We start from the raw sequence: 26,971 nt of genomic DNA on the forward strand, positions 1-26,971 counted from the left end.
AATTGCCAGCAAGGCTTTAAGAAAGACAGGAACTATTGGGAAGATGCAGATCTGTGCTGAAGCCACTAGGTGGTACGGTCCTCCCAGCAGAAAGGGGTTTTTCCCTTGTAAGGACCATTCATAATCATCAAAACGAAGTGAAACATGGTTTTGATTAAAACAGCCTGTTGGCTCAATAATCTTAGTAATTTTAAAAACATCCTTAATGTGGACGAAGAACACTGCAATGTCAGAAATGGCCTTGGGGCCCATTATAAACAGCAACAAAATAAATAAGGAGGAGAAATGAGAGGTCATGAAAACAAAATTAAGCTAATGTTTCAAATTTTGACAATTATGAATTGTTCCTCCAAGAAGACATTAAAAAAAAAATCAGGCACTATTAGATAAAAATACAAAGAGAATAATTGTACATGTATGAGTTTTCCCATGGGACTAAGCATGCTTTAAAAGCAAAACTTGATTTAGATTTCCCCTCTTCCCCCCGCCCCCCTTTATAGCCAGCAATTGGGCAGGTCTCATGCAAACACAGACTTGCTTCTCAGAGTTCCTCCAAAAACTCATCTCCAATTCCTTTAGGAACCATTAAAAGATGATGACCAAGAAAAAAAAAAAAACAAACAAACAAAAATTACAAGCATATTTTCTATACAAAAAAAAAATAATCCCCCATTATGGAGCAATTTTTTGTAGGAAACAGAAACAAGCAAATATAACAAAATCTGTGTTCATAACATGGCAATATAGTTAATATATACAAATATGTACAGTATAAAAATGCATCAAAGGCATAACTTTTCATCCAAACAAGCTGCAGTGCACAATGGAAAGCAGCTTGGCCCCCCCTCCACTCTAAGTATACAGGCAATATATTCTATACAGCATGCACTTGTTACAAAATTAGTGCATAAGCACTGAAACATTCTACAGATAAAGTCACCGTGAGTCCTCTCGGAAAGGAGTCCCGTTTGCGTTGTTAATATAAGAAAATGTGTTTAATCTTTCCTTTTTGCAATTTGTAGTATATACATTTTTTTTTAAAGAGAAATGAGCTTGTGATTCTTTTTTTTAATTATTATTTTTAAACAAAATTCTAGACCTAACACCATGGGTCACTGATGTAACTTGAAGATGCTGCCAATAACAAACTTACTACATACCACAAGCGCTGGGGCAGAGCAAAACTGTCAAATTTACTATTGTGGCTGACTATTATTTAAAATGGGGGTGGATCTCATGATTCGTGCTGACACATTCAAGATGATAAAAACCAAAACAAATGTACAGAAGAAAAAAAACAACGAAGGATTAATAAGTGGTGCCTGAGCACTAGACGAAAGGGCATATTGTACCAGAGACATACACCAGTGAAGTACCCTGAGCCAAATAAGAGCTGTTTCGCTTGTCAGCTTTTGCAACCTGTATTGCACGTTCCAGCGTTTGCTGCGTTATAAAGCCAAAATACTGCATTGTACATCCTGAAGGTACCTGCTGTTTCGCTCGATGCCAACAGTGCCCAGCTGTTACTTCAGCCACGGAACCAGTGCCTGTTCATGAACAGATGCACACACACACACACACAGTGTGCCAGTGTATGCCCAAATATATGACTGTATATAGGGGGGAATAGCTGTATATAGCTGCATAGCTACCTAGATACAGACAGATATGTATTTTTTTAATGTTACATGGACCAGCTAGTAAGTAAAAAAAATTGCCCATATAAATCTTCCACATTTGAGACAATTGCATGGATATTTAAGTACTGAAAATACATCCCTCACCTGGGGATGTGGCTTTCAAGGGAAAGCATTCCTCGCATTTAATGTAGCTGCATTTTTGCAGGATGCTATTTTCATTTTCTTTTTAAAATATTGATCTTTTTTCCCCTGCTCTCTCACCTAAGTCTAATGAAAGAATTTGTTGCATTTACTTAAAAAAAGGAAAAAAATAAAAGTTTGCTCAGCTAGACGGTACGAATTCAAGTGGAGATGTCCGATCTGCCAGGATTAGTGTTTAATCTGTTGTCTCAAACAGGGCTTTTTACAAAGGCCTGAAGACATTTCACGAGCTGAGAATGATGATGAACTGGAAGTTTGCTACTCTGCAGTTAAGTCCAGTGGTACAGCTATTTCACTTTTAAAAATACTCTCAAAGAAAATATTGTACAGACACTTTGGTACAAGAAACAACAGTGTCATCTTAAACTTTATCTGCCCTTCACATTTTTGGCAGCGTAGTTAAAACAAAAAATGACCACTAGTGTAGACTGAAGTATACCGGGATAAAAGTGCTTGCACTGGTATAAAAGTGGTCCAGCAAAGCAAAATAAGCTGTACCAGTATAAAGTGCTTTATAGCGATACAACTGTTTTTACATTAGGACTTTCACCAGCATAGTCACATCAATAACAAAGTTTTGCAATCACTTCCCTGACATAACTATAAAACTTCTGAAGTGCAGACTGTGCCTTAGATTTAATCTGCACGGAGCTAGAGACTGTTTGCTGAAGTTGTTTTCAAAACCATCTAACCGTGTGAGGAATCCAAGGTTAGGACCGTGAGGACAGTGTTGGGAGCTGTGTAGACAGAGGGTAAATACACTGAATTCGAAGGAGTAGCTCTGGATTTACACCAGAATAAATTAATTCAGAATCTGGCTTCTGTTTTGTAGAAGTTGGTATAAATAAAGCTGAAGACTGAGATGAAATTGGAGGGAGGTGGTTGCGGGGGAGATTAGGACCGTGCCGGCGGGATGCGGCACAGCGCATGCGGGATGCACACCCTCTCCCTGGGCTTTTACGTTTGTTATGTGTTCATTCACAAAGGTATGTATGTTGGCTTCTGTTATCATTGTAAACCCACTGTTTTTATTTTTTGTATTCTTTCACTTTCCTTCAGGAGACGACTGGAGAACAAAATCCTAAATTCTGCGTGCTTGTATGAAGTCAACCTCTGCAGGAAATAATTAAGAAAAGAAGAAAAAAGACAATCCAGGAAGCATTTCTTTCTGGAATCACTACCTCGTGGCTCATCCAGGGCCATCAACAGAAAGACTTATCTTGACTTCAGGTGCTGACAAATTTGGACCTCAGTTTGGTGAAAAGTGAATTGAAATCTGCCTTTAGATGCACATCATTTATTCTTTAGTTACAAGTTTCAAAACGTTACATTCGCTGTGGTCCCATCTGTCACATATAAAAAAGGCTCAGTTACACCTACCAATGTCCAGCTCAAACTCTTCAGCACCATGCCTGAAAAGTGCTTAGTTTTAGTGAAATTCAGTAACCTCTTGCTGTTCATTTTCAACTGAGGGCAGAGGTTTGGCAAATAGGAAAGTTGCAATCTGCGGGATAAATTGTGAGGGGGGGAGCAGGAAAACCAGGCCAGCAAGACCACGGTGGTGTTGACCCTGTTGTGACATTGAAACCCAAAGAGAAGCTGGTCTGTGGTCTCCTCATGGGTGGCCAGTAACCAGGAATTACAACTCTATGTAGATCCCAAACACAGCTTCCTAGGAACAAAAATAACGCGTCAGGTTGTACTGTAAGAAGATGGGCACATACCACTGGCACTTTTTAAAAATATATTGAGGTGGTTATATCAGTGCTCTTGCTTGGGGACAGATGGCCTTTAAAGCCTGCTGTAATTGCAACGTATTGATCTGGAATCTGTGATCAATACTGTCTTTATAGAGAGAATTTTAAATATAAATTGCATCGTATATCTGTTTGCGAAGACAAAAGCCCTGTGTGACGGAGATCCACCTCCACTTAGCTGAGGCGCTTTCTCCAGCCTGAGAGTTACGATGGCAAGCGCAGAGGGGACGGGGGCGGTGGCCTCGGCCCAGCCTGGCCTCAGGCGCTGAACAGAGTCATTTCTTCGCTGTGAGGAAACCTCTGCCAAAAATGAGGTTGCCATCTTTCATTCCCTTGTGTTTTCTCAACAGGTTTGATATTGCAAGATAATATTCACAGCAAGACCAAGCCGAGGGTTGGCCTGAGCTGCTGTGCTTGAACCAGAGCAGCACCTTCGTGGCCGGATCAGGCCACGAGCACTTAGCAGGGAGCAATGCTGTCGAAAGCAAATCCCCCCTCGGTAGCTCTCACCCAGAGGCTGCCCCGGGCCCAAACTCTGTTACGTTTGTATTTTCCCAATCACTGAGGGCAGATTGCTTTCCCTGCAAAGCCTGCACGGACGCTGCCTGGGGGAATATCCCCTTCTATTTTAGGAACTGAACTGTGGGTATAAATTAGCCAATAAACAGAGCACTTTATCAAAACATCATTAAGGAAGAAAAAAAGACCAAAAACTAGGGAAACAATCCTTGCCATTTGAATGTGTGAGAGTTGACTCAACAGCCTGTAAAACTGGCTTGGAAGGCTTCAATGACTATTGTGTTAATATATAATTATTGATTTTGAAAATGACTTCTTATATCCTCCATGATCTCTAAGAAAGCCAGGGAGGTCAGTCTTGTAAATACTTTTACAAGTAGGTAATAAAACCCATAATGAAGTTGCATTGACAAGTAATTACTGGGCAGGTTTGTTAGCGGATTCTCAAAGATTTTTTTTTTTTTTAAACCAACAATTATTATTGTATTAATGACAGCCATTTTTAAAGTTAAGTGTCCTTCTCCCTCTCAGCTTAAATAATAAGAGCCTGGAAAAAACACCTGAGACTGACCCACTGAAATTCTTACATATTAGGCTCCAAAGAGATGCTAATTACATCTCCCTCTTTTAAAACAGAAGTTTTTTTTTTAAGGTGATATGGCTTATTTTGACATGGATGGTGGCAGGAAGGGAGCTAGGGTTTCTGAATAAATCTCTCAAAGCAGTGTATAAGGGTAACAATTCTTACTGCTTTATTGCAGTACAAAAGCACAAACAGCTTGGATACGTGGTGTATCAATATGCCACTTGTTAATAAGCAAGGACGTGAATCATAAATATTTGGCTGTTTGATCACCAGGCTTTTAATTAATGTTTTGATGATCTCCAATAAGAATAAAAGTCAGAACGATAGATATTGAGTAGATACGACAGAGAAAAGATGCAATGATTTTCTGTGTTACCTGATTTATATGACAGATAAACTATCAACTCATCCCGTTTCGTACAGAGAAGGAGAGAGGAAAGATGTACATTTTCTTTTTTTATATCATATTGTAAAAAAAAAGAAAAATCACTTAATTCAAATGTGTACCTAAAATGCTCCCAGAGGACAGCGATGCAGGCAAAATAATCAAGGTTTAGCACTGTGTAATAAAGGTTTGTGGCCAGATTTTAAATGAAGTAGCTGTTTCCACACTTGCCTGTGTTGGAGTGAAGCTTCCTGAGCAAAACACGCTGCTGGGCCAGCCAGACCTCCCCTGGGGGGACCGACCTCCCAAAAACCTTGAGGGAGAGTTTCAGCTCTGGGGTCCCAGGTGCTGGCACAGCTGGGGCTGGGGTGGCTGATGGTGGGACCGTGTTTCCTACCACCACCACGAGCCCAGTCAGTGGGAATTTCACCGGTTGGATGCTGCAATAAGCCAAATATTTTTCTAGAGCATCCAAAAGCTTGGGGAAAGGAGCAGGGCTGGGGGTACACGCATAGGTTTTCCCAAGAGGCATTTTACCGCAGCGCTTGCTACTTTTGGGTCCATGCCACAGGACCCACCTTGTGCAACTTCACTTAATAACTCTGAACTGGGCTGTGCAATTTAACAGCTTCTGAGGAGCTCGATGCTAATGCATTGATTTTACTTTAATAGAATTTTGTTGTCAATGGCCGGTGCTCAGCACGGTGCAGGCTTCAATCTTAATCCATCTGAAGGCTCTGCTCTTTTCCAGTTGAGCTCCGTTCATTTCCAGTTGAATAGGTTAAGCAAAGACAGACCTCACTGTTCTCAATTCACTTTATGATCCTCCCATCATAAAAAATAATATCAGCACCTTGCTTTTCATGTCAGAACTACATTTGAGCTGCTATTCCCTATGCCCATGAGTAAATCCCATAAAAGCCGCCCCGTTGTACTGTCGCTATTTTTCCTTGTGGATGATTGATTGATGGATGAGTGCTGACACTTCAATGAAGCTATTTCGACTGCCATCTCAATCCGATGATGTGAGGGGTATATTTTCTGTCCATGCCTCATTACTTCAGAATGACATTCCTGGAACTTCATTTACTTTTTCCCTCCTTCCCTCAAGCGCCATATTTTTTCCCATCTAGGTTATGCATGCCATAAAAAAAGCAATTTGCTATTATATGTGGCATAAGGGCAACACTTTCCCTAGGAGGTAAATAAGAAGGGCCTTTTTTTCTCCTCCGTGTTGAGTTTAGGGATCATGTCGAAATTTCCCAAACAACGCCAAAACAGGCCCTTCTGCACAAGCCACAGGGACTGCACTAAACGTATTTAGTCTGATTTTGTGAATGCTGCACTTCAATTATAGCCTTGAACGTCTAAAACAAAACTACAGTAAAAGACACCCCAAAGCCCTCTCTTATTTGAGAAAGATCTTCTTCTCAACTTGTGCCTAGAACACTTTGAATATTTCATTTGCAATGGAGCAGCAATTTACAACTTGATCCAGACTTATTTTTCCTTTGAGGATAAGGGGAGTTCATCGTTAAATGCAGAGATGGATTTGTCTACTGGAGGTTGCTTTTGCTGCGAGGAAATGCTCAGCGAGAGTAAACAGGGCTGTGCCTGATTCTCCAAGCAGTGCACTAGGTAACGTGAGGCTCGTGACATTAACGTATCCTGGAAGATTTTGTGAGTTGACTCGGGACCCGATTTTAATCTGTGTAATACAGTAGTCCCGTTAATAATAATGTATAATTAAGACATCCGTTAAAAATCCATAACGTTAATTTAATGGAGAAAATCTAATACAGTTCTATTGGAATTTTTACGTTAAATTAACTTTAACGGGCTTTTAATGGATGTCTTAATTAGATCTCATTATTAACGTGAATATTCCACAAATTAAAATTGGGACCTCAAAGTTTTAATGAAAAAAGTTACAAGCACAAATTTGAAATTGCCATCTTTTAGCCCCCTTCTCCCTAGGTCTCGGTTGACTTGAGGACAGCTGTGCTTTCCAGCCTGTCCGTGCCAGCGGTACTGGCCAGGCCGGACAGAGAGCGCGAAGACCAGATTCTGATCTCATTTATGGTGGCATAAATCCAGTGTAACTCCATTGACTACAACGGAGAGATTTAGATTTACGCTCACCTAACTGAGAAAGGAATTCTACTTTTATTCTTTTATATCTATATATAGATATTTATATAGTGATATTTATATATAGATATACCTATATTTATATAACGTTCAATAATCTAACAATAGTACTTTTGTTTAAAAATCACTTCATCGCATATGTCTCGTCATAAACCGTAATGGAGATTTAAATATATATATATATCTGAGGAATAAAACAAACTGAAAATAATCCATTTTAAACAAATCTTTGGCAGCAACATGGTTAAGCATAACTATTTGAACAACTTGCACAGAAGATTAACATTGTTCAGAGGTTTTTTGGCTCAGAATCTGTTTTAACTTAATAATTCTTGTACTTACTGTGATGTATTGATCCCTAGTGCAATGACTGGATTGGGCAACCCAGGTGCAACAGTAATAGCTGCACAGAATAGAAACATTTCCTTTAGACAAACTATCCCAGAGGGGTTATAAATAGGAAATGGACATTACCATGAAAAGTAAAGCTTCCAGTGTGACTGCATCTTGTGTAGCACACTTGGACATTAAACTATGAAGAATTTTTTTTCCTGTCAAGTGTTACAAATTGACGAAATAAGTACATCAATGTTCTCAGTCATTATCTTACTTCAGTGGCACTTTGTTTTAGTGACAGCGAAAAGGGACAGTGGAGACCAGACAGCCCCAGTGCAGTTTATCAATGAAAATCTAATATCGTCCATAAGCAGGGGAGTGGAAATCAATACTTCATTACCAAATTGTTAGTGAGGATGAAGAAGAATAGCAGGAGTTTTTTTGGCAGTCTTCTTGGTCCGGGTTGTTGTGAGTTCAATGTCAGGATCGGAGTGACGTGCAGAGGCGGGCTGGGTGTGGGAAGCCTGGGCTGGAGAGCTGGAACTAAGGCATTCGTCCTGCAAGCAGAATAATGACAACAACTATCGTTACCAAGCTTCTAATCACGATTCCAGATTTTATTGAATATGTATTTTTATCAATAGAAATTTCTGGAAACAGGCCAGCTTTGCTTTATGTTGTCCACCCACAGGCTCACAAAAATGCAAGGACACAGAAGTGTGAATAAAACACCCCAGATCCTTACATCCATGAAGGGGTTAGTGGGTAAACAACTGATGCTGTGGCTGAGCGTGTTACTCTGCATCTCTGCTTTTCCCTCATGTTGGTTAAACCTGGACAATATAATGAGCTTCTTTCTACTACCAGCCAAGTGAGTTGGACATCTTGGTACCCACATTGTGTTTCAATTACTCGACCATTGCTCTGTTATTTCTGGTGGTTACGGCACCTCCCCTCCCCACCACTAAAAGCCGCCGTTCTTCCAATGGACCTTTTCCGTTCTGCAACCACTAGAAGTGCTAAGTGATTCAAGTTGTGAAGTTACTTCTGTATAGAGACAGAAGGTGCTTGTTTTACTTAATTTCAAGATGTGAGTTTAAAAGTTCAGCTCAAAGTTGAGTTCTGTTTTGCTTATAATCTGGGAGAAAGATACTGAGAAAAGCAGCAGGAAAAACAACTGGAAAAATAGGGTGAGAAATAAGGCAGGCAATAAGTAGAGTGAAAGTCAATCTGGAGAGTGCACAGAGGGAAAAAGACCAACAGCGGGCAAAGAGAAACATGTTACGGAAAAATATATTATCTGTTCAAGGCCACGGACATTTCAGCAAACACAGCTCAAATCATGCAGTGTGTTCCCTGTGTTCTGGCTAAATCAACTAGAAATTCAGTAGTAGCTTTATTTAAAGTAAAATAAACTCAGCTTTTCAAAAAATTCCATATGAAAACAAAAAAGGCCATTGACTCTATACTATTTAGTTTATAATGTGATTTATTTTACAATATCTTCACCTTTTCAGTTTTCACAGTGATGCTGAGTTTTGCGTTGGCAACCCAAACCTGCTATGGAGAAATTGTTGGAAGGGAAGAAGAGGTTTTGGCAGCTGAATGTAGAGGGTTTTGGCAACTGAGGATGCACGGAAGTCAGTTTGAAATTGTGGTGAATACCTTAGATCATTATTCGCACTTAAAAGACGTTAAAAGCAGTCTATGTTGACACTTTAAAAATGTTGTCTTTAGGTTTCAGAGGTAACGCTCCAGAGCAATTCACACTTTGCAAAGCTATTATTTTTCACTGAAAAGGACAACGCTGTGTCAGTTTACACGTTGTTCAAGTTTTAAAGAAGTCCAGAAGCTGTACTATTGTAAAGCCTAGAGCTGAACTACAGTAATGCCATGGGCTGGCTCTGCTTCTGCAGCCAAGTTCTCAGCTGCAGAATCACCCTCTGCAAATGGTCCAAGTGCAGACAATTGGCTTTTTACCTTTCTGAGTAGATTTTTCAGCCCTCACCAGGATGGAAAGCTACCTGTGGCATGCCACGTAAGTCCTGCCTTGGATCGTATCAAGCTCTGTAGCAGCTCTGACGTGCAGAGCATCTGCTGAACTCACGGGTGCAGGACACAGACACTATGGGCTTGTCCCGCACAGGCCAGCATGAGGGCCGGTGGTGAAACAGCTGAGAGTGGGAGCAATAACTCTTGATTAATTCAACTCTGCCTCCAGAATGTCGTTAGGACGATTAAGCAGCATGTAGTATTACTGAAAGTGCTAAATCTGGGAAGGAGTCTTGGTTTGAAGCAAAGTAACTGCAGAGTACTGGTTCCCTGCCAGTGGGAAATATTTATCAAGGGCTTGGATTGGAAAACTGAAAAGCCAAACTCCCACCTCTTTTTCTTTTGATTCGTTGTGAGGAAGATTCCTTGGGCTTTTGTATTAGACCAGCCATAAAATCAGCTTAGTAATATTCCTGGTCACTCCCACAGAACAATGGGAGCATGCACAGAGCAACATTAAGGACATTGTTAACCCTTGGCAGAGCTCTTCAGAGACACATCGATCAGAGTGTAGGTCCACAAGAAACTATTCTGGCAACAAACCTGTTTCAGAAGCTCTTGCCCCTTCCTATCTTTTCCACCCCATGGTATCAGCTGTGTCCCTGCAACCGTGTGTGGGTCTGCACCACCCCAGCCGTAAGCTGGATCCATCCCTGCTGTAGCTCACGAGGGGCCACACAAACACTTCCAAAAGGAGGCCCCAGTGCAGGGCTGGGACTGCACAGCCAGCGGGAAGGGTGGAAACCTCTTCAACTGGTTTTGCTGCTGGAGGAAAGATAAGATGGAATAAGGAGCCAGGGAGCTGGAGGGGTGTACTTTGCGCTGCTGTGTGCATGCAGGCAGTTTTGTTTTAGCACTGCTATAAAAGCCATTGGTGACAATTTTATAAACTTTTGAGGCTAAGCGTCCACGTACTTGACTAATGATAACATCCATGCATGACCAAAATCAATTGGGACTTGCCGTTGATTTCAATCGGATAAGTATTTCACCCCTGGGTCTTTTGGCCCACCAAAGTCTCCATACTTGGGTTTGTTTTTTTTTTTTTTTTTGCATTGATATCACTGCAGGCTGGGACAGGACTTTGGGAAATTAATTAATTAGTGTGAGCCCTGATCAATAAGGGTCATAGTTTATGTATTTCATTATCAAGTCTCTAAGAGATTCAGGGAGTATGTGGAGAGCTTGTCACCCACAGTCTAGGGCATAGAAGCTCAGATGTTCAGAAAGCACTTGATGGGCAAAGTTTGTTGCTTCCTAGGCATCTGTTGAAATGTTGTTCAACCTGTACCATAAAGAAAACTCTATCATTTAAATTATGTTATGAAAATGCAGTTGAGGCTGTTCATTATGCTGATGTCTTGTACAGCATATATGAAATATCAGTTGCAGATACTGAAGCTTTGCTTTTATTTAACATTAATTACCAAGCCACCAACAGATGTAAAAAAGTTGTATCTATTTAAACACGGATGTGTCAGGACTCAGGATTCCTTCTAACAAGCACCTTTCTACTCCTCATCCACGGCACAGCTTCCCTCTCCTGATTCAAATCTTGCCATAAAAACACAGCTGTGAAACCTTTGAAATAGGAACTCTCAAACACATCTGCAACCTGAGACAACTGTCAACTGTATGTCAACAGCTAACAGTGCATGTGTCCAGCCTCTGCAGGCTGGCACCAGCGCTGCTCAGCCGTGCTCCTTAGCCCCTGCACGAATCCTGCCTCACAAGAGCAGCAAGGAGCTGGCGCTTTCTTTCATGCACACACACGTGCACACACATGCCAAAGCCCATGCTTTTATTTGCTCTCTCTAGTCTCCTTTCCCCCTTTTCTCTGTGTCTGAAAGCCACACCAATCGAATGACGCAGCTTCCTGGGGGTAGGACACGGGCTGTCCGCTCGTGGGGTGGTTTTGAAGTCCTTCGCTTGGGGATTGCTGTCACTGTTTGCTTTTTGGGTTCTGCAGGGGAACACCGACCACTTCAGTGGCACGGTCAAGATGTGGTAGTACTCCAGAGCTAGGCAAATGACAGCAGGTTCATGTGTTTAGAATGTTTTTTTGTATTTCCAGATCTTTGCTAATATCATTTTATCATCTTCTATTAGTGCAATGGGATAATAAAAATGACAATATGTGTCTGTGATCCACCCACCGAAGTCCATGGGAGTCTATGGATCAAAACTTTTCATGCTGCAGCTGTACCTATAGTAATAAATTGCAAGACTCTTAAAAGGCCAAAGAGAAAGACACAGACAGTCCCTTTGTGGTTACAAAACATGTTATCTCTATACGTCATTTCTGACCTACTTTTCCTAGGTTTTTACAGCAGCAGAAAATCTGTTCCTTAAAGAATCATGCTCACGTGCACAATACCTAGATAGGGAGAAAAAGCAGATCTGGATATATTTTATTTCATTTAGGACTCCTCTCACCATGAATTACAATATTACAGACTCTAAATGCCTTCTCGTTACCCATAATTATAACTAAAATTATATCAATCTAAACAGTAACTACTCAAATGATTCATCCTGATTGTAAGGAGCATGCTCTCTTAAGTTATGCCTGCCCATCCATTTTAAAGCCTTGTGGCAGGAATAGCTTTCCAGAAGGTCATTTAACAGCACATTGAATAAATAAATAGAACATATTTGTTTCAGAAAACACACTCTAGTAGGGTGGGAAATCATTTTGGGAGAGGTAAGAATAACCCTCATGACACCCAATACTTTGAGCTCTTCTTCGTTTTTGCTGAGGGTGCAGCACCCACACAAACACATGCAGAGGCTCCACATGATGCCAGCAGGAAAAGGTCCCTGATGTTCTTCATACTGAAGGGTGTTGTGCCAAGAAGCTGCACTGCACAGAAGTTGCCATCAGCTTCTGCCCAGCAGCAGAGCACAGGGAGAGAAGGAGACACCAGCACAACTCACCACGGTCACCAGCAGGTCCCTGAGCCCCTCGTGACCCTGCAGAAGGCATCAGACTCTGTGTATTCAGCCTGAGACATCAGCCACACAGGGAGGAGAGTGTGGAAAAAGGTCTCCTTTATTGTAAAAGTAGAACATGTTTCTGTCCCATGATCTAAGCTTATGAGAATGCGGGACAAGGTAATGGAAACGAAATGCGGGCTTCAGCTCGGATGTTCCTGGGGTGTGTCTGCATAAATACTAAATTGTATGACTGCAATAACACCCAGGTGGAGGAATTTAGAGACCTCATTGCCTGGGATGACGGAAACTACACTTAGTAGAAATTTGAAGTCATTAAGTTGCATTTATCTCAGAAAACTATTTGTTGAAGATACTTTGCTAAGAGGCTAAGGCCAAGGCCAAATAAAAGACCTCTGGGCTTCAGCAGCAAGATCATCAGAGCCCATATCTGCACAAGGTCAATGAAGTTACACTGATTTACCTCAGCTGGCCTGGCCCAACAGTTTTGGGGTATAAAAGAAGAATCTCCTTGAAATCTGCCAAAAAAAAAACCCCAAACATTTAACTTCTTCAGATTCTTGTTTTTAGAAACTTCTGATATCTGTGCATATAGCTTTGTATGACAGATTTTTTAGCTGTGACACTGGTTCAGCAAAACTCTTGAGCATATGCCTATTTGTATTGTGCACAGTGCAAGCAAATACAGTGATCCGACGCTGCCAGGAACTGGGGACTAACGGTGCCAAACACCATGGTTGGGCTGCACAGATACAGCAACGCTGACATTTTCGGGGCATGACTGTGCAGGCATGTATGTGGACCAGTTGTACCACCTGAGACCTACAAGAGAGATGCAAACGTTCTGCATATGCATTATATTTTATGTACAAACATAAATATATTTTTGTGTGTAAGTATATATATGTATTTCTATACAAAAAGCAGCCCAATCAGAGCTACTGGATATGTGCAGCAGTGCCCAGCTCACTAGGGTTACTAGACATCCCTGAACAAATACAGTTAGATCCTCCAAATCCACCTGAACAACACGGCTTGCGAAAACGCTGACATCTGTTAGCCTGAGCAGTTCCCCAGAGGGCAGGCAGCTTCTTCTGTGAGTGACTAGAAAAGGATCTGGGAGTACTTTAAAAGCAAGAATGATGAGACACATTCCCCAAAAGACAGGGGCAAATGAAAGGTGCGGTAAAGGTGGAGGTGATGCTGGGTGCAGGGAGGATGCAGGAGGGGCAACCTGCACTGCTGCCAGAAGCGATGCACGCTCAACCCGTCCTCCCTTCCTTCAGAGGCAGCCAAGAGGGGAAGGGAAGAGAGCAGGCTGGGTGCTGTTTGGCTGATAGATGGAGTAGATGAAAAATTGGGGGCTGCAGCTCCCCATGTCTTCACAGAGACGCAATGAAATCCTGGGCTGGTGGAGAGAGTGGGACGTCTGCCACTTGTGTTGAGAAAGGCCAAGATTTCACCCCTGACTTCAGCTTGGGCCTCAAGGTGACGTAGGATACACACGTGCTCAGTAACAAAGAGCACACATGATATCTAACAGGCACAAAGAACTTAACTGGTCCCTCCTAATCGCTTGTGCACACAAACAAAGCCCAGTAGAGGGGTATCTGGAAGGGGCACAGGCTTGTAAAGAAAAAAAATGAGAGAATATTTTTTTTTTGTTTTTTTCCCATAAATAAAGTATAGTCATCAAATCACAATGTATTTGTGAGCACGTTATTGACAGCCTATTCTTGGAGAAAAAAAAAAATGTGGATTTTTTTGGCAAAGTTTCTCTATTTGCTAAAGATTAAATTGTTCATTGTACAGGGCACCATCTGCCCTTGGAGAGAGATTTAGTTGATGGCAGCTGCAACCAAAGTGTGGAAGATATAGCTGAATTTCTGGTTTCTTTTCAACTAGCAACTGTCATTACAGGTCACATGCAAACTGTGTCATTTTCTGTGACAAGCAGGTTCTGTAGACTCGGGTGCTCGCTACATTTTAAAATGCCACCTGTATAAATCTCAGAAGATAAACAGATTTTGTAGCACACCTTGAAAAAAACGAATTTAGAGCAGATAAGACAAAGCAATTATGGTCCAACCATGTGGACACTGGCGGTGGGTTCAAGTCCCAGGTTTACACGGATGGATGTCAGGTTGTACTGGAGGGTCACTTAAAGCTAGATATTCTCAATTAATTTAGGTGTCTAAAAAGGCCAATTTGTCATCCTCAACTGCTGTATAATTCCTCAGTTGTCTCCTTGTGTCCCTTGTGATGTTATTCCCAGTCAGATTAAACCCCACATTTTTTTCAATTCTGAAGAGAATTTCTTAATCATCAAACTAGAGGCGGCTGTGGGTGGTTTTCTCCCAGCCCCACCTACTGAGCTATGCCATTAAGCTGTCCGGATTCACTGCGAGAGAGTAAAGGCTACTCGAGAGTGGGGAGACGCTGACCCTATCTCTGCCTTCACAGCTATTTTGATATTACACAGAACTTGTCACTGGCTAAAGTGACACCTCCAGGAAGGAACTGGTACCTCTTCCCTCTTCCCTGAACACCGTAACCATTCTGCAGGAGAATTATGTTCCCTTTCTCCCCTAAATAAAATGGGAGGGGAGAAGTTAAGAGCACACTGGTACATTTTATGAGGACTAAGAAACAAAGCAAAACAAAAAAGCAAACCCAAGCCTCTTTCCTTTCATCCCTGCCTTGCTATGAAAGTGCCTTCATATTTCCAGGCTTGCTGACAATATTTCAGGATGGTGCATCACACACCGTCTCCTCTGGAACAGCAGACATTGTCAGTGCTGTGAGATGACTGCTCTCTGGATCGTGCTTCACAAAGATTCCGTATAAAGCACTTCTATAGAAAAAAAGATTTTTGAAATTTGTGAGTCTCTCAGCCTTTCAGACAAAGATGAGTTCTGGTTAATTTTCTTCTGATGATTTCCACATTTTCTGCAAGAAAAACAACAGCTACTCTTGTCTTAAGACAGACTGAACTAGTTGTAACATGCCTAGATATGATTCTTTTTCTCATGTGAAAGAATTTGAAGGACCTAAGTTTGTTCTCAAGCTTGTTCTGTTCAGTTTAACTTTTTGGTCTTCTGTCACATTTTATCGTGATAGAATGGGATCATGTTTTGAAACAGAAACTGCTACTGCTGGTAAATTTTTAACAAATCTGGTGTGATTAAATCTATGTTTTTGGATAAAAAGATTTGTTTTTTTTTTTAATGGGCAGAGGCTTTGCCTTTCCAGAAAAATACGGTTCATTGTTCCAGGTGTCAGCATGTGTTTCTGATCGCTCCACGATGTGCCCAGACCATCCGAGCCGTACCTCCTTGGGAAGGCTCCCGTCTCCACGTCACTTTCTGCTGTAGAATGGAAACACACTCAAATGTTGATCTTTAGGCAGATGCACCTATTTCCATTGCTGATTTGACAGAGCTCAAGTGCTTTGAGGACTAAAGCCTTTAAAGAGACACACGGAAAAATGCTTAAAATCTCAGACTGTGCCTGTCTGGGTTACTTGTTGCAGAAAGCATTAATCAGTAGGAGAGGAGGGCTGCTTACGTGAATTAGTGTACAGCATGCTGGTTTCTCCTTTCTTGGTGAGGAAGCACTTAAAACACAAATTCCCACCTTAAAAACCAAACCAGTGTGCTCAGTGCGAGCTACAGGTAAATCACCTCCTCTGTGGTGCCAGAACTGCACATGCTCTTCTGCTGCTGATTCATCTACAAAATATATCACATGCCAGTTACTTGAATTAGGATCATGGGGAGAAGGGAATCATTAGAGAGTAGAAGAAACTCTAACGCATAAAGAAAACTTCTCCGTTTGTCTCCTCCGTGATGCCTGTTTTATTTCCTCTTCATGCACTGACAGTACTGATGAGGCCACGGATGCTGTAATCCTAAGCGATTGCTTTTGGGGGTAGCATCATTAGAGTTGCAAATGTTTGATACAGCAATAGCTTTGAATTTCCAGGCAGGCCCTTTTTCCCAGTCGTTGGCAACGTGTTTACTGGTGCTGGCAGCTGAATGGCACAGCCCAGATCAGGTATTTCACTCCTGGTGCTGTTCCCTTTGCTATCTGAGTGCCTTGAAAAGCCAGGTAAATTAGACTTGGAGAAAGGGACACTGCATCTTTGAGTAATGAGGCTGGGAAACAGGGAACACATTTTCCACTAGCTCATGTCTCACTGTATGGCATTCCGATTTTGTGACACTTCATAATAAATCATTGCTTATCACTCACATGGGAACATAACATGGTTCAAGTTAAGATTCGTTAGTGATTGTAAAGAAGAAACATGAATTGCTCTATATCAGGGCGTTTTGATCATCTTTCTGTCCACTGCAGGCATTTTTTTATCATAATATTTACAGTAACTGTTGTTTAAAGCATAAATAAAAAGGAAAAGAAAGGGCAGAAAATATGAATAATGAAAATAAATTTATTTGTCTTATTTATGTGTTTATGTAAACATTTGGCAATTGCTTTGCACAGCAGCTTGTATTCAGTGTCACAGACTGCTGCACCAACATAAGCTTCTAAAGCTGGGATTTTAAATATATATATGTATGTGCGTACATAAAAAACCCTGAATGCGAATACATACATTTTCTGGAGGAGAAGGTTCTAGCAGGCACATCTAGAGCCAATTTGCTTTGTCTGCTGCAGGGAGAAGAGAGTCTGATCCTGTCCTGCAGTGCTGTCCCCCCGGATCGGTAGCAGAAACCTGGTGGCATCAGCTGGAGAGGAGGGAGAGGCTGACCGAGCTGTGCCCAGGCTGTGCCCCGCAGCCTGCTACCTGTGCCCGGGGGTCCCTCCAAGGCTGCGGGGCACAGGGCTGTGTGTCAGCAGGAGGGAGACCCGAGAGGTGGGACACCCTTGCTTCAGCCCCTGGCCCTGCAACGATCTCAGGGGCGGCACAGCGTGAGCTTGAAGGGGACAGGCGGCGTGGATGTATGCAGCTCCCTGCCTTCCCTGGCCTTCCAGAGATGGATTTTTTTTTTTTCTGTGTGCTGTAGTTCACAACTTTTTCATCAGCAATTTAGGGAGAGGAGTGAAAAGCTTATGGGTTTACGGATGACATCAGTAGTGCTTTAGGGGAACGGTAAGTTCTACTAACTGAAAAAATGGGAGCTTGCTAAAATAAAGAATTATAACACTTCTGCAGAAATTCTTCGCCAAAAAAAAAAAAATCTACTCCTTCCCTTGTGTTACAAATAGTTTTACTTTAATTTGTTTTCTTTACCTTTTGGATTTGATTGTGGAAGGTGCCTAAAACTCTGGGATAACCCGAGAGAAATCAGATAAGGTAAATATTTGCTGCAACTATGGCTTGGATTACTCCCCCTTCAGTAATTTGCTATTTACTATATTAATCAACTATATAATGTGCCATTTCTACTGCTCCCTGGCTGAATAATTTCCAAAACTAAAAACAGCTTTCAAGATAGTTGCTAGACAGGCGCAAATTAATACTTTCAGAAATTCTTCCTAGAAACATTCCCATGAACAGAATTTTTCGCACCCTGTATTTGTGTAAAGGAAATAGAGTTGGGTTAAAAAAAATTGCCGAATTATTATTTTAGACAAATTCTTGCATATATTTTTTTCTGTTTGTATTCCAGTTTAATATTGATCTTTTATCAAAAATATAAAACATGTGAATGTTTACCTTTGCTAGAATAAGTAGCCTTGTGAGACAAGATGGCAATAGGAGTAAGTACATAGTCAACTGTTTGCAGGATTAAGGGCTTAATTTAGTAGTTACGAAAAAGGGAGACCTGATTGTCTTTTACTGAGGCAAATAATCCTCTTGATTTGTGGGACAACTTGTGTGAGTAAAATGGCATATGACCAAGGGACTGTAAATTCAACTGCCTGATCCATCTGATCTCTCTCCCTGACACTCCAAATTGCAAGTACTTGTGGCTATACCGGCCGTTGTCTTTGATCCCCAGCGTGCTCACTTAAACTCGATTTTGCTTCTTGTGTTCATGGTCTAGGTCTCTGCAAGACTTTCCCTTGTGCTCAGAAAATCCCCAAACAATATACAATAAATACATTATGCACATAAATGCAAAATCCCCCAAATACCAAGTTTCTAAAAGAAAAAAATCTGTTCTGGTCAAGTACAACACTAGATGCATTTAGTATATCTCACTTTTCACCTACTACCAATAGACGATTACATACAAGAATTAAACCCCCCAAGTCTTGACCAAGCAAAAAGACAGTTTTTCTAATATATATGATACAGACTCTTCATCTGCTCTCACTTGCAATGGTATCGTGAATGGGATTATTCTCCATTTATTTTGGCTTACACTAAACTGGAATTTTTGCCCCATAAGCTTCCCGTAATTTTTGTAAGTGGAACTGCCTTTGTCAGCATTCTTAATATTTCCCCATGGAAATGGTATTAAAAAGCAGCACATTTGCCCTACAATCTCATGTTTTATCCTTGAGAAATGAGACTTATGGTAGATTTTTTTTGTTCTCTTTCTCTGTAGGAAAATGGTTTAATAACAATCTCAAAAGGAGCCTGGAACAAGAAGATATATCTCCAAAATGTTAATTCTATCACCAACCACGCCTGGGTTAAAAACAGATATTGAAACAGGGGAATAAATATTTGACAATGCTGTTAAGGCAACTTTGCTAACGATTTTTGAACAACCTCCAACTGAGGTCTAAATGTCTGCAATATCCATAAACAACTCTATACTGTCCAATTAGGGAGACAAAGACATAGAGTCCTGTCAGGAAGATTTGCATGGCTAAGTGTCTGAGATCACAGAGACGATGAGGGATCGTTCGGAGTGATGGGGGATGCACAGAACGGATGACTATCATTACGATATTATAGAGGCTTACACCTTCCCAATTACTGGCAGGATTCATTAATTACTGCTGCATTTCCCTAATAGAATCCTCTCTCTTTGGCTTATCGCTACCTTCCCTCTGTCTACGTAAACCCACAACTCAGCAGTCGATCACCTGTGAAAAATTAGACGGTGTAGCTTCCAGTGGCCTATTTAAAATGAAAAGGCGACTGAATAAGAAATAAAGAACAAAAAAATAAGGGCTGTAATGCAGATATGTGGGAGCTACAGAAGCGGCATCAGATGGGTTTGGAATTCTCTTGTTATTGAAGTGTTTGAGAAAAAAAAATAATCAGTGGCAGCTGCAGAGAGAAGCATCATGGTGGGTTTAAAAGCACAATGAAAGCATTTTACACTGACGAACATACACACACAAACTGTAGGCAGATTGCAAAGTGACAATTACTTAAGGCCTGCTAGGCTGAAGTTTCACAACTAAGATTGGTGAATATTACAGGGGCTCGATGCTGTTGCAATCGACTCAGCCCTATTAAAGATAATGGTGTGAGCGTTTCCATGCTGTCATCATGTTACTATCAACAGCATTATCAGTATCAACTGCTTTTACAATTATGCACAATGGCTCTTCCTGCACAAAGACTTAGCAACCACCAAACTCGTTTTCTTTTTAAATACACTGAAAAGAGCGTAGGTTTCAATCCTTCATCTGTTCACAGATGAAACAACATTTCCAAATCATCACTGATAGCATTTTTTTCCTTCCATTCTAAGGATGGCCAACTGTTCTCAGCAATTTCTATTACATTTCCTACCTATTATTTCATGTAATGGCATTCCTTAAATTTTAAATTAGCTTTGAAGAATAAAAATAATTGAATTCCTGCTGTTTTGTGTACATAGAGGGTGACAGGAGCTAATGTGATAATTTAAACTGTAAATGAGTCTTCACTTTGTGTTCATTAATTACAGCTAATTACTGAATTACAAACCTTCTTGGTTAGGCACTGTTATGTATTCATGTAGCATGTTGGATTTCCAGCTGGTAGAAAACTGTTTTATAGACTTACAAGCTGACACACCAAGCTACCACTGAAACAATTCCGTTTGAAAAATAAAGGAAGGGTGGGAGGCACATAACTGCTCTTGCTCTTTGAATTAAGAGAGTGATGAGAAATGGTGCTGCAAACTTGAACCTCAGGTGAGCAAGGATCTTGTGTGTATAATTAGAAAATATACGCCGTATCTGGTAGGCAGAACCGCAATGATTTTGAGCTGCCACTTTGGGTGAGGAACGTGAGCCTGCTCTGCTCACACCTGTTTTACACCAGTGTTAATTCCTGGATTTAAACGCAATTGCTCTTTATAGATGCATATCAGGGAGACAGAAATGCCCCTGCAAATGGGGCCAGTGCAGCTATAGTCATGAACAGCAGGACTGGAATGTAAAACTGAACATCCAAGCAAGTGAGCATTGTATTCCATATGTAAGTGCTTATTGGTCCTCACTGAAGGATCATATACAATGCTGTAGGGCTGTCTTGAGCATTTACTCAACATTTTCTGCATTGAATGGTTCTGTCCAAACCTCTCCTCTGGATGCCTTTTGTCTGCTGATGTTTCATATTGAAGCTGAATGCACTAGTTGAAGTCTCTCTCTCTGCAAAGTGAGCAGGAGGAGCACCACAGAGACAAAATCAGCCACATTACGAATTTACAAGCTACGAAGCTCAGTGCCCAGAGAGAGAACTGTGGCAAGTGGCAAAACAAAGGAAAAAAAAAAAAAACCAAACACCTACATTTCTGATAAATATAGAGACAGAAGATACAGAGATTTCCCTATTATTAGCAATTGCATTTTCTGCTGACTTCACAGGCTTTGTTCTCTTTTAACAAAACAGGCTAACAGTCTCTCCAGTCAGTGTGTCCAACGCAAGTGCTCCCGCACAACCCGGCCAACCCACGTGCCTGTGCCAGCACATCTGCCAGCAAAGCCCTCCCCTGCAATAGGTAACGAACGCATTGCTTCATGCTGAAAGCAGCAGAGGTTGCAAGAAACTATTGAATCAAATAATTAAACTAAAACTGTTTAATTAAATTATTCTATGACCCACTTGGCCTTCCAGACTGGGGACTAGGAAGACCTAGATCAAGGGTCCTGCCCCAAGGGGCCACTGTTGGGTCTGAAAAGCAGTTCGTTCTTGGAAGAGCACAGTGTTTTGTATGGCTTATACTGGAATAATTTAGCTGAATAATACAAAAACAGCTAGAAAGGAAGAGCTGGATTTTCAGCTGATGTAAAGCTGTGTAGCATCATTAATTTCAGGAGAGTTATGTTGATTCACAATAGCTGAGGATATGGCTCAATAGGTTTGTAATAATAAAGACTTTGATGAGAGGCCCCTGAAAATGGTAACACTAATGTGTGACTTCTCGCATAAACACCAGTTCAATGACAAGGCTTTTCTGCCTAAGAACTAGTCTGTGTCTTCAAGTTTAATGATAAGTACTAGTCTTTTGTTCTTAAATAATCCTTTTCATCTGGAGAATGGCAATGTGACTTGTTCTAAGACCAACAAAAATTTGGTTGTAGACTTTGCAATAGGATTCATGTCATGTCCTATTCCCTCATCACCTTCTCATGCTGCCTCTTCTCTTTCAGGGTACAAAAAGACATGGGGAAACCAAGGGAGAAAAGGTGTGCAGGCAGAAATTCCTTTCTTCCTGTGGATAGTAGCTCTCTGCTATCATATAACAATAATGACTTTCATTAATCTTCTGTAGGTCTTTCATGGAAGGGTTCTTTTCACTCCACATACAGAGACCACTTAAATGCTACTATATAATAAGTAAAAATGAGAATTCTTGATATCACGTTTTAAAAAATGGTATGAGAAGTAACATCGTGCAGCACGCTACCTATAGAGGCTCACCATGACTAAAGAGGTGAGATTGCCATTCAGTAAGTTATCAGCCACCATTTCTAGGCAGTCTCTCACCCAACTTGTTTTTATGTCTCACTCCTTTTTAATCTGACAGTCTCCAGCATGGAAATTTGCACTGAAACTAAGCATTTCAAATGTGCCAGAGGGAAGCAGGGGCCTCACACCTATTGGCAGATTAGTGTGCCTAATGCCCTTTGGCTTTTTTTTTTTCTTTTTTTTTAAGATAAAGGGTGGTTACTCCATTAGTTGAACAACTTCGAAGAAATGACAAGGAACTAACAAGAGAGTAACACTGTATTTTCTATTTGTTTTCTTCTGTTGCAGTAGTGCTAATTAGAAGGAGTAGTTCTTGATACAGTGCTTTGGGGAATGCTGATGAGAAGCACACAAAAGGCTGAAGTGCCTCTTCTGTACAGCATCGGATGCAGCAAAACACAGCACCCTCTCCCTTCTCATTACTAATCTCCCACGCTATCTCAGTATTTGGGACATTATGGCACTTGTGTATTAGAGGTTGTATAGGCTGGCCTTTCTGAAGCCTAAACCCTCACTTAGGGGTGAGCAATATCGTATTAACGCACAGCTTATCATAACAAAATATGTTTTCAAGCAGAAATATCCAACCCACTTGGCAGTGGTGGGAAGGGAGGCAGGAATGAGGTGGGAATATGTCTTTAGAGGGGACCTGGGCTCTGTGCTGCCTCTGCACCCCTTCGCCCGCAGGGTTATGGGCTGCACTGGGTCGGAGTTGTTACCCACCATCCTTCATGCAAAAATCTGCCTCAGTGTGACCTGCCTCGTTTCAGCTTTTTGGACAGGCTAGCTTGAGGCATTGGGAAAAATGGAGAGACCGCCCTAACTTCCCACATGCCACCAACAACAGCTTATCCTTCAAAGATTTTCACCCCCTCTTGGACTTGGGAAGGGGTCGTGGGGATGAAGTCTGCGAGGGTAGGACGGCACTTCTTTCCCATTCACCAAGGTTTGATTCTCTTTATGAGCATGATCCGCCAATCCGTAATCAAGGGTTAATTTCACAGCTCACTGCTTCATCTAGCATAATATCCATTCAGACTAATTAAATCTGTCTAATAATGTGAGTGTCTTTGTCTTTGTTCTTTCCATTCTTTGTTTTACACCCTTCACATCTCATCTCCAGAACTACACGCCATCACACTCTGCTTGACAAGCAGAATCCATCCCTAAAATTAAAACATTCCTGACCTATCTGCGATGACAAGGCAAGCAAGCTTCACAGCGCTGCGGCCCATGAAGGGAGCTGACACATTTGTTTTTAATTTCAAAAGAGTAGAAAGTGAAGATCTGACCCTGTCAATCAGGCCCTGTGACAAGTTTAATCATTGCTGCCCCACAAAAATCACGGCTAAATAGGAATGCAAATAATGTATCACAGGGCTCTTATAAATGCTAATCAAGGAGAAGTAATCAACTGACAATTTCACTGATCTCCTTTCTGAAGAAGTCAGTCAACGCACTGTCTCTGGACCACAAAGAGAAGAAAAGACAAAAGGCATAGATGCCATTTCCCAAAAAACCTATCCTTTTTCAGGGCTTTCTTTTTCTTTTTTATAGAGAAAAACAGAGAATTCACTCTTTTTGATCCTCTACCAAACTTTAAAGCAAAGCTGTTTCTCAGGAACTTGAACAGTTATATGTCAAGTGTACTTTATTAACAGTACCCTCCCAGCCCAGAGACAGCACTTGGAAACTTCTGCTAAAATAAAAATCTTCATTTGTCTTTGTCATTCATCCATCTTCAAAATTCTTTTCCATCTTAACAGCTTCTGTCCTCTACAGGCAATATATTTAGTGATATATGAAGTTTTACAAGTGGAAAGCTAATAGTTGAGCTCACATTTTTTTCTAGCCGCTCCCCTCCCCCCAAACTGGAAAAAAAAAAAAATCCTGCTTGGAATTTATTTCAGTGCAAAGGCTCTCTTCAGTACCAGGATTTTTAAACTGACTATCCTTTTATGACCTTTTTAATGTGGTAAAGAACAGACAGCGCAGGCGTAGTGCCAGTCTTTCACTCACAAATTCTGCATGGCCAGAAGTCGTGCCTTAACCTATGTATGAAATAGAGAAGAACCCAGGACAGACAGATGCACAAGACTTGTAATGCTATTTACTGTTATCATTTTATTGTGGTTTGCTATGGTAAGCTGTGGTTCGCTGTGGTAGGTCCTGATGGGGCCCATCAAGCATTAGAGTCACTGTATTGGCACAAAACAAAAGGATATGGTTTGGCCAATGAAACTCAGTGCAGGGAGATGTAAGTAGTATGAAGATTGCTGCAAGAGGTAAAGTTCAAAGAATCTAGTTGTTTGAAGTTTGGTTGTTGTTTTTTTTTTTACTAGACTACTTTCCTACATGGAGCCAATAGATGAAATAACTTGAGGAGGGCTTCTGCAATAGAGACGTAGACTACCAGCAGGGTATTGTAAATAGAAATCTTCCACTGCAACAGAACCTGGTGCTTTACAGCCCATGACAGTTAGCCACAGCATAGATAAAGCAGCAAGAGCAGCTATGTCAAAACTTTGTCCCAGGTTTTGTTTGCAGGGCTGAGTTACAGAGAACAGAGGCTGGCTGTGCTGTGCCCCATTTGGGCTGATAGCTTTGCTTTGCTGTGTACAAAGAGTGCAGGAACTGTCATATGTGACTGGGAAGGTACCACCAAACCCATTTTGGACTGGCCACTGAATCACCCAGATTTACACGAGCAAAGAAAAATGGGAACGATCTTTGGTCACTCCCAAATTTCCAGTTGGAAGAAGCATTGGGGCAGCAACAGGAGCTCCTGTGCCACTTCTGAGAGAAATGCAACCTAGAGTTTTGTCACACAGTGTTCACTGCTAGACGGGGATGTTCCCAGCAGCAAACTCTCCATACAGGATGTTTGTGGAAGGTGGGAGTAGAAAACAGAAAAAGAAATCGAAAAGCACTTTGCAGTTGTCATGTCACTTAGCAACAACCTTTTCTACTTCACATCAACACGGGCGTAGTAGGGACTGCACAAAGCACACGTACTGAAATCTGGGGTAAGCAGTGAATGTAGGAGGGCATGAAGGAGCTCACTAACCTCAGAGAGCTTTCATTTATCATGAGGCACTTTTTACATTGCTATCTTGGGGCTAGGGCTTCTCCTGACTAATCTACTGGATCTAGCCATCACCGATCTGAGTACTACTGCAGAGTAAATAATACAAACACTCCTGGAGGTGGAAACCAAAGTTTAGCTATTTGTTTCCCAAATGAACTCCACTTAAGTGGTCACTCTTCTGTCTGTAGTTTTACTCTCAGATGAATGCCAATTTTTTTCTTACTTGCTTCAATTTCCCAACTTCTTCCCTGTAGGATTCCCGCTCTTCTCTCTCCTTACATGCTGGATTTTCATAATAAGGTCCAGACTTGCAAGTCCTCAACCCCTGATACTTCTTCCAGAAGTTAATACTGTTACTCCTTCTGACTCGTTATGAGATATTTCCATCAGGTGAAGAATGTTTCTGGGCCCCAATAAACAGAGGAGTAGATGCCCTTCCTGCAAGACTAAATGGCTAAAATTAAAAACTCTAGCACAAAAAGAGAGTCCTATGCAGGCCACTTTGCAAGTTCTAAGGAGGATGATAAGTCAGGCACCTCTCTAATTATATCACTTGTCCACATTTGTTTAGCTTCAAAGACTTAGGATTTAATTATTAGCTGTTCCCATACTATTAGGGGCCAACCGACTGGCTAAAGGGCCGATTGTTGAGAGAACACGATGAAACCCATTCTGTGTGATTCAGGAATTCACTGAGGTACTACTCTTTTGCTCAGGAAAAAATGAAATGGCAGGAGCACATCTGAATATCTGCTATTTCTACAGTTGCTCTCTGAATATAAAGCTCTGCAAAGTGTATGAAATATTACATAAATACAGCATTAGTATGTGCCAAATTAATAACGTGCATTATCTAGCAGCCATGCAGTGATGCTTATTGTACAATTCTAAATCATCTTAATGGGAAGAAAAAGTCAGAATCCATCACTTTGTGGCTGAGTTCCTCTCCTTGCAATTACAAAAAGTGACTTTTGCACACAGAATTGTTTTAGATGCATTATGGAAAGCTGGGCATTGCCAAATGACCAGAGCACGTGACTAGCAACCAGCGGCTCCCAAGCTCTGCTCCTGCTATATGCTCAGAGGGGGTTGCTTAGCTGAAAGCAACTGCAGCGCTACGCTAGTGTGCCTTACTTTGGGGTTGGGAGTGACAGCCTGATTTTCAGCAGTCTGTTAAACACAATCGCAGACACACGCACGTTATACCTTAACTTTAACCAGGCATTCAGCACTTGTGAATATATAAGAATATAATTGGTGGCAAACACATGTTCAGACTAAACTGCTAATCAAGTCTGTTTTCATCCTGCCCAGACACACATGCGCACACACACACTCCAACTCCAAAGAGACCTTGCCAAATAGAGGAGACTCTTATTTTTTACAGCTGGGTTTCGTTTTTGCAGCTGCCAAGTAGCAAAGAAAAGTAACCCTGGTGATCAGGCCAGAGGACATGTCCTATGCTTTTA

At 41.3% G+C, this 26,971-nt stretch overlaps 1 protein-coding gene across 1 annotated transcript in view; it reads right to left on the reverse strand.

Annotated features, from left to right (window-relative positions):
- Positions 1-7,861: 7,861 nt before the first annotated feature.
- TSHZ2 (teashirt zinc finger homeobox 2) overlaps positions 7,862-26,971 on the reverse strand; it is a 222,249-nt gene continuing 203,139 nt past the window's right edge. The window contains exon 3 of the mRNA XM_068416248.1: positions 7,862-8,132. The gene's annotated coding sequence lies outside the window, so the exon portion shown is untranslated. The remainder of the gene's footprint in view (positions 8,133-26,971) is intronic.

Source organism: Nyctibius grandis, chromosome 19, assembly GCF_013368605.1.
Source record: "Nyctibius grandis isolate bNycGra1 chromosome 19, bNycGra1.pri, whole genome shotgun sequence".
NCBI lineage: Eukaryota > Metazoa > Chordata > Aves > Nyctibiiformes > Nyctibiidae > Nyctibius > Nyctibius grandis.